Source organism: Carassius carassius, chromosome 24, assembly GCF_963082965.1.
Source record: "Carassius carassius chromosome 24, fCarCar2.1, whole genome shotgun sequence".
Taxonomy (NCBI): domain Eukaryota; kingdom Metazoa; phylum Chordata; class Actinopteri; order Cypriniformes; family Cyprinidae; genus Carassius; species Carassius carassius.
The window spans coordinates 4,513,211-4,522,447 of NC_081778.1; the positions used below are offsets into that span (position 1 = coordinate 4,513,211).

At 35.5% G+C, this 9,237-nt stretch overlaps 1 long non-coding RNA gene and 1 pseudogene across 1 annotated transcript; one reads left to right on the forward strand and one right to left on the reverse strand.

Annotated features, from left to right (window-relative positions):
* Positions 1-2,944: 2,944 nt before the first annotated feature.
* On the reverse strand, positions 2,945-5,630 carry LOC132102738 (uncharacterized). The gene is made up of 4 exons (XR_009423277.1): positions 5,475-5,630; positions 5,202-5,279; positions 3,304-3,355; positions 2,945-3,224 (listed from the first exon to the last, which is right to left on the reverse strand). It is a non-coding gene; the product is annotated as an uncharacterized LOC132102738 (long non-coding RNA).
* A 1,575-nt stretch (positions 5,631-7,205) lies between these two features.
* Positions 7,206-7,322, forward strand: LOC132103800 (5S ribosomal RNA; annotated as a pseudogene).
* The last annotated feature ends 1,915 nt before the right edge of the window (positions 7,323-9,237 follow it).

Sequence of the window (9,237 nt, forward strand, 5' to 3'; positions counted from 1 at the left end):
TTGATGTAAATAAGTTGTCATTGAATTTAAAAAAGACAAAATTTATGGTCTTTGGAAATAGGAAAATAAATGAATCTGTTGCTTTATCCATAGATGGAGTTGATATTGAGAGAGTGTTTGAGTTTGGTTTTCTTGGTGTAATTATGGATGATAAGCTATCATGGAAACCTCACATAGCACACATTAAAAGAAAAATCTGCCAAAACATTTTTGTTTTAAACAAAGTGAAAGAGGTATTAAATAAGGAAACAGTGAAAATACTTTATAGTTCACTCATCGTACCATATTTTATTTATTGCATAGAAGTCTGGGGGAACACATATCAGACAAATATAAAACATTTATCTATTCTACAGAAGAGAGCTATAAGAATTATTCATAAAGTTAACTATCGAGAACATACATGTAAATTATTTGCTAAATCCAGAATATTAAAGTTAGAAGATTTGGTCAAGTTTCAAACACTAATAATTTTGTTTAAAGCAAGACATAAAATCTTACCAGAGAAAATACAACACCTTTATCAGTTAGAAAAAGTGTTCAGTAGGAGAAGGTATAATTTTAAACATCAATTTGCACATACAACAATGAAACAAATGTGCCCCTCAGTTATGGGAGTAAAATTGTGGAACTCCTTGCATGATAATCTTAAAAGTTGTAGTAATATTGGTCAGTTTAAGTATAAGTATAAACAGAGTATATTCAGTCAGTATTAATATGGTGAGGTCTATGTTGTTTTTGGTTTTGTTTTGCTCTATATATATTGGGTTTAGAAATATTGGTCAGTAAAAGTATATATAAAAACAGAGTAAATTCGGTCAATATTAATGTGGTGAGGTCCATGTTGTTTTTTTTGTTTTGTTTGTTTTCCTCTATACGTATTGGATTACTTGCTGTTTTGTTGCCTGGGCATTGCCTGATTTATTATACTGCATGACTGCTGATTTTTAAACCAACATTGTTTTTTGTCAGTGTAATTTTGGCTGTATGCTGCTTAAGAAAGGTTATTTTGCTTTTGGAATAGGGGACAGATATTATAAGATTTTATCTTCTTTCTGCTTCTTTTTGCACATGGGAATTTAAATTATCTAAAGAAGAAAATGAAATGTTTTGTGTTTTACCATTGAGCAATAAAAAAAAAAGAAAAAAAAAATGAAAATGAAATGTTTACAGCAGCTACAGTTAATATAAAATCTGGCCACCATTGTAAAAGCAAATAAACGGTCTGGTAACACTTTCTATTAAAGGAACACTCCACCGTTTTTTTGAAATAGGGCTTATTCACATTATTTCCTACATTTAGATAGGTGGGCAAATGCATTTTTGTGTCAGTGCATGCATTGTTTTAGTTTGACTGGGTCGGCGTTAGCTTAGCTTAGCACAATGAATGGAATCCTTTGTTGCCAGCTAGCATGGCCTGAGTAAAAGTGATCAAAAAATTTAAAAAAACCCACCTAATTATTTCTTGTGGCCTGCGTATTCACAAAGAGTACAAATAGCGATCCAGATTAACACTAGGCGATTTCCTGGGCAGATATTGACTTGGGACAATATTATGGGGAAGCACAGGCGAAGCACTGCTGCTTAGGCGAAGCACTGCTACTTCAGCGCAGAGATATCACGCACCACATGAAATCCCACGACTTCCGTCAACATACACATCTTTCTGGAGCCATATTCCATTTTTTCAAAGTAGTCCTCTGGTGCAAAATGTTCTTCGCAAACACGATACTGCTTTATTTTGTTGAGAGGCGTTGAACTACAGATCTCCAGAGCTGCTAGCCATTTATTTCTCAGTTCCACATTAGATGGAATTCTGTGAAACATTACATTCGTGTATGTCCTTTGCTTGTTCTCACAACCTTTTGCTATGCAGGTAATAACCATGTTTGCTGTAACTTCTCAAAATAAATCATCCAAAAACGAAGACACTCGGTGCAGGTCACGCCGGTATGTTCTTCTTCTTCTGTTTTTTTTGACGCGTTGCACGCCGCTATGTTGACGGAATTCATGGGATTTCATGTGTTGTGTGATATCTCTGCGCCGAAGTAGCAGTGCTTCGCCTGTGCTTCCCCATATTATAGTCCCAAGTGAATATCTGCCTAGGAAATCGCCTAGTGTTAATCTGGATCGCTATTTGTACTCGTTGTGAATACGCAGGCCACAAGATATTTATAATACGTTATAATAGTATTCTTAAGGCATTATAATGAATGCATGTATAGTGTACTATGTATGTATAGTGTACTATATATATATATATATATATATATATATATATATATATATATATATATATATATATATATATAATATATATAAATAAATAAGTATTATATGTGATATCAACTTATGAATAATCATACACTCAAAAAAATTACTCTTTAAACTTACTTAAGTCAATTATGGACAGTGGTTCCACACAACCAAATTGTGTTTTGATAACATTAATGGAATTTGTTGAATTTATGCAAACTCCTTGTGTTTTGACAACACAACTGAATGAGGTAGAATCTATGTGAAATAGTAATGTCCAACCAAATCAATTTATTCACTTTGCTTCAACTTAAACCGGTTAAGTTAACTGAACATGTTTTGGTTTATTACAATCTAGCCAATTTTGTTTCACTCTATCAACATAAGGAGGTTTGTTTCAAATTACTCATTTCAATTATGGACAGTGGTTTCACACAATTAGTTCTAGTTACTTTAACTAAATATTTTCTATTTAAAGTTACTCACTTCAACAAAGCATTTTTTGTGTGATTTGTCTTGTAATGAGTCAAAAGACAAGATGTCACAAATGATCAAAGTCTATTTGTTAAACAAGCAATAAATAATTACACACAGTTACAGTAAATACAGTTTAAACCACATTACAGAATTACAAAAAAAATTACACAAAATAGCAGAAATATCAAACTACTCATTTTCTAACTGGCATTCATGGGTAACCAATCAAACCTTATTCCAGGAACCGGAACTGGCTCCAGAAATAACTTCTTCAGTACTCCAAATGTGTACCTGAGTTCAGGAGGGTTGCTCAACTTCAGTCCATATATCAGTCCCAGAAACATGGTTTTGCAGACTGTAAACTGCTAGGTCCTGAAGAACTTTATCCTTTAAAAGTCCAACTTCTGCTGGACTGTCTTCAATGATGCAGCTTCAAATAAATTCCCACGAGTCTTCTGGATCACCTCCTGATTGCTGCCAACGTCTGTATCCTAGAAGTATTTAAAAGGATGGAGAACTCAAATTCTTGTGTATTAACTTTAACAAATCATTTATTAACCTTGAACTCACCATATACTCCATACTGCTAGGGTCTTCATTTGGATACTTCAATTTCATTAGTCTGAAGATGAAAACAACAAAATTTAGCCTTTGTTTTTTTTTTTCTAAAATTACATGAAAAAAAAGTCAGTCATTCATCTCCTTATGGGAAATACAGGCAAGCAGAAAATGATACACACATCTGGACCCTGCACGGTAAACAACAGAACTGGAATGTTCCCAGACCCAGAAACATAGTAAAGACATTAGTAAAACGGTCCATGTGACATCAGTGGTTCAACCATAATTTTACAAAGATATAAGAATACTTTTTTGTGCAAACAAAACCAAAACAGTGACTTTATTCAACAATTCTTCTCCAAATCGCATCTTCCACCATTATCAACAGCACGTAAATAATTAATGCGCATGGTGCTGCTGACCTAGAACACGCATGCGCTGAGCCTTGATTACACGCAGAAGAAAGCAATGTTCATGCCTCTTGTTACTCTCCATAATGGCGGCATATGTGATTTGGAGAAGAATTGTTGAATAAAATCGCTATTTTTGTTTTCTTTGGACAAAAACGTATTCTTGTAGCTTTGTAAAAGTGTGGTTGAAGCATTGATGTCACATGAACTGTTTTACTGATGTCCTTACTATGACTCTGGGAACATTTCAGTTGCATTGCAGCCTTTATGGAGGTTCAGAAATCTCTCGCATTTTCATAAAAATATTAGGGATGCACCGATTGACCCGCCATCAATCGGAAACCGGACGGTTTTTGCTTAAAATACGCGATTGGTAATCGGCCGGTCTTTGGCCTTTTTTTCGGCCGATTTTTCCGGAAGTGTGTCCGCGTGCTCAGACTACATCTACATGAGGGTAAGTAATTAATAGGGCTGTCACTTTTGTGAAAAAAAATCATTTTCGATTTTTAAGACATAAGTGTTCATTGAATCGATTGTAAAATCGATTTTCCATGTCAAAAAAAAAAAGACGTTTCCTTTTTCAACGTCAAATAACAGACGAACGTAAAGAGAGTGCTGGAAACGCACAAGGCAGCAATATTTCTTATTCATTGGCATGAAGTTTCGTGCAGAATAACAAACAGCAAACAGCAAAAAATATATGTGCAGAGGGGACGGCTGCCATGACAAAAGAAAAACATCAGTGCAGGCTTCAACCCGGCTGCATTTATGATTTAGGCAATTCAAAAATCTCCAAGATTATTTTAAATAATTTCAAACAACTGTTCAAAAAAATTTAACTTTAAATGGACTTGAGAAAAGGCCATGTGTCCAGAGCAGAGCGTTTTTTATTCACTATATGTCCAGCTGTTGAGAAGACGCGCTCCGACCGCACTGATGTCCCAGGGACACTCAGGTACAGCTCCGCAATTCTCCACCACAGAAGCCGGTCACTGTGAGCTTGCTATATCATAACTCAGAATCTCCTGTAACTAGAAGCGCGAATGAGGCGAATTCGCATCTACCGCGCCGCGAGACCTCCAGACGCTCTATTCGCGTTTGGTGTGAACGCACCATAAGAGGTCGCTTTCGACGTCACTGGGTCTTATAGGCGCGTAAAATTGCTGGTATTTTTTGTCTAGCTTTCGCAACGCATACTGCACTTTCGGAATTCTTTATTTTCTTTTTCTGCTTGTTTGTGAGTTTTGTAACATCTATATTTTTAATTGTTTAATTATTTTAAAATGAATAGTGTACATATTTGGTTAAAATCGATTCCCTATTTTCATTTTCGAAACTTTTTTTGGTTGGTCCGATCGATTGTGCAATCGATCTTCGAACTAAAAGTGACAGCCCTAGTAATTAATGACATGTTTATTTTTGGGTGACCTAGCCAGTTAAACACACCTGAACCAGCTAATCAAGGTTCTTGGGAACTTTAAAACAATAAAGTATTACTAGAAGTTCCAGGCAGGTGTGTTAGAGCTAAACTCCACAAAACACTGTCTTTCCTAGAGCAGGTCTGGACACCCCTGCCTTGCATCAAAATGAATTGTTTTTGGGAGGCAAATTCATTCATAATCTGTCAGTTTATAGTAATACCACATATTTTGTATTTATTGTATTAATAGACCTAATCTAAAATCTATCTGTCTTTTTTTGTCAATTTCCAGTGGCCAGTGAGAGAATAATGTTTTAATACAAGGTTGTGTTAAGTGCAGTTGTTCTTACTTGTGTAGTGGGCACCAAGAGGGTTTCAGTATTTGTCCAAGCACTCTTCTTCAGTATGCAAACATCTTCATAAGTTCTGTAGTGCGGATCCAGTTTGGCAAAGACTGTTGATTCTAATGGGCCTATGGTAATTCTGTATGTCTCAAATTCTGCACAAATCTGTAAACACATGAAGTGCAATGTGTTACAAATAAAAAAAAAAACGGTTTAACAGCAAAAACCAATTCAATTATCAAAATGTTAAGTGATTTATTTGTGTGAGTGATGAATAGTGTCATGTTTACCATTCCAAAAGGGTGAACCTGATTACATATCTGGAGCATTTGTATAATGTGAATAGCTCAGAGTAGTGTCCGGTTTAAAGTCATTGTATGACCACACCGCCATGTTCATAAACAAAGCTTCAAATACTTTCACTGTGCTGAGCCAGGGCTCTCCAAACTCGGTCACATTACATGGTTAGACATTTATTTATTATTTAGCTTTTTGCAATTAGTTAAAATATACATATTCTAACAAATAAAGGGAATTAATTATACAATTAATGTATACAAATAAATATATTTTGCACACAAAATGAGAAAAGAGAGAAACTCCTATTCGCCATTTGATTAGCTATAGGAGGAAGTAGCTGAATGACAAATCATTCTACCTCTTAACATCTCCTATTGTAAGCCATATGTATAATAAAAGTAAAGGTAAGTGATAGGACGTTTTATTTTTGGATAAACATTTTACTAATAAATACAATCTCTCTTAAAATACCTTATTGGGTTATGATATTTAAAACAGTTTGGTTTGATCTAGCGCAGAACTAAAACTTTAATGAAATATTTCCCACAATTATAAAATAATTGTATGATTAGCTAGCTCCACACTGGAGAGCTGCTTTATAACAGGAAATCAAGTTATAATTCTAGCGACACTGACTCTGTATTTTCATGTTTAATATTGAAAAGCTATCTATTGCATAAGGACTGTTTCAATGGACATTTCTTTACTGGAGTGGCTGGAGAACCCCAGAGTTCGTGCAAACATCCACATCGCTGTAATCAAATATGTTCTTAAGAGCTGCTTTTACATCGCGGTCAGTTTTTGTTGTGTTTATGCAGTTATTGAGAGCAAGGCGTGCAGTATATATTTACATATTCATTTAAGGTTCGGATCGGCTCGGTTTGCTCAAACTGACCAAGTAGGGCTGCTATCTTCTTCTTTTGAATTGAATCAGGAGAGTGTATTACAATCTTGCGCTACAGCGCCACACTGGTCAAACTGCATTATTGGAGGCTTTCACATTAGGCATACGAGATCAAACAACTAACGTTACTCAAAAACATTTGCCGACAATTTTTTTTTTATCGTCGACGTTGTCGATAATGTCGACTAATTGTTTCAGCCCAAGTATATATAACGTTATCAAGTCAATACCTTAGAGAGGGTTGTGCGTTTTCACATCTCCCAACCGCTCAAAATCATCTATTAATGGTGCAGTAAACCGATTACACAATACTAGACTGCAAAACAAAAGCACCCCAAAACAGAAACTCTAAGAGAAATTAAAGACTTTGACTTAACACAAGAAAAACTTTAGATTTTCTTACCTGACTGGTACCTCTTGCTCTCCTTCACACCGTCATCAAATGCGTTGGAAATCGTCACTTCCGGGTTTTTTTTGAATAACAAAATTAAACACTTTACGTTAGTTTAACGATTGATAATTAAGTAAAATTATCCGGCAGCCATATCACCCTGGAGCCCAAGACCGGTTTCCCACTGAAGCTAAGCAGGGCTGAGCCTGGTCAGTACCTGGATGGGAGACCTCCTGAGAAAACTAGGTTGCTGCTGGAGGAGGTGATAGTGAGGCCAGCACGGGGTGCTCACCCTGTGGTCTGTGTGGGTCCTAGCGCCCCAGTGTAGTGTTGGGGACACTATACTGTCAACAAGCACCGTCCTTCGGATGAGATGTTAAACCGAGGTCCTGACTCTCTGTGGTCAGTAAAAATCCCAGGATGTCTTTCGAAAAGAGTAGAGGTGTGACCTCGGCATTCTGGCCAGATTCACCCATTGGTCTCTGACCATCATGGGCTCCTAACAATCCCCATATCTGCTGATTGGCTTCATCATTCTGTCTCCTCTCCACCAGTAAGCTGGTGTGTGGTGGGCGTTCTGGCGCACTATGGCTTCTGTCGCATCATCCAGGTGGATGCTGCACACTGGTGGTGGATGAGGAGATACCCCCTGTCTATATAAGCGCTTTGAGTGCCTAGAAAAGCGCTATATAAATGTAATGAATTATTATTTTATTATTATTATCAAAATTGAAAATGAAACATTTTAAGTTGATTAAGCACAATACAATTGTGTTTGGCGGAAAACTAAATATACTTGTGTTGTTTTAACAAAACATATCTGTGTAAAACAAACAGTGCCACAAATCCATTTTTTTGAGTGTAACGACAATTATAATACATCATAATACTTGCGTATTTGTGGTTATAAGTTTAAAAGTATGATTTTTTCCTGCGGAGCTAATGTTAATTAATTTATATGAGCTTAATACTCCAACTGAAACATTTTTATATGGTTACATTTTATCTTGATGGTTCCCTTCAATCGACTATAAACAACTTGGCAAATAAATGCCAACTAACTCTCATTAGAGTATTAGTATGCTCAGGAATGGCTGGATCTAGTTGATGTACTTGCAAAGACACAGTTTATCTGTTGGTTGACCATCAAAATAAATTGTTAGCATATATTTACAGTGGCAGACATACTAATACTCTAATGACATCTAGTTGATGTGTAGTTGCAGAGTTACTTATTAACAGCTGTCTAAAGGGTAGCATCACAATACTCAAACTGAAATTACAAAAATAAAAAAAATAGTTCAAAGCAAATGTCACATTCATCTGATCTGATATCTGATCTTATGGCTGTTTGAGAGGAAAAAAAAACAAAACAAATATTGTTATTATTATTATTACTACTACTTATGTAAGTGGTCTTTGACTGCTTTAAGTAAAGTAGCATCGGAAATACATTATAACTATGAGAAATATAATCAATTGTAAAAGTGGATGCAACGTGTTCATTGTGTTATCTATCTAATTAATAACCTGATTTTTTATTTAAGTTCTAAACTTCTTTACTTCATGGCAACGTACAGGAGATGCACTCACCATACATGTAAAACCACTTCTAATGAGTTAGTGGAAGAGAATTTACTTATGTTCAAGTCCTTGAAACATCAACCTCAAATCTTTAAAGATTAATTTCCTATTGACTGAGGCTCTCTTTCAGATTGTTTGCTTTCTTTGGTTCAATTTAGCCTTTATTTATTTATTTATTTATTTATTAATTTTTTTACTTCGATGGAGATTGTCAGTATATTTTCATGGTATATCACCACTCCTAAATGTGGGATGTTAATCAGCATGGTTAATGTTTGGCTATAGTCCTGAAATACTCTTTGTGTAAGAGAAAGATATGGTTCCCAGGATCAAGGAAGGGACACTGAGCATGGGAAAGTAATGCAGCTTTTTCAATTTGACTTAAGTGTTCAACATTTATTGATTTCTTATTCATGGTTAAATCTGGTTAGATGCAGTTCTCTGATGGGTGGCCAGCATTAAGTAAGAAACATAGCAGAAAACCCAAGAGGCTCAATGATCCAGCGCTCTAAAACGTCTAACTTGGGTTCGTGGAATTATCTTTGAACATACTGCAAGAGCATTTCTCATTCTTTGCTAGTGCACATTAC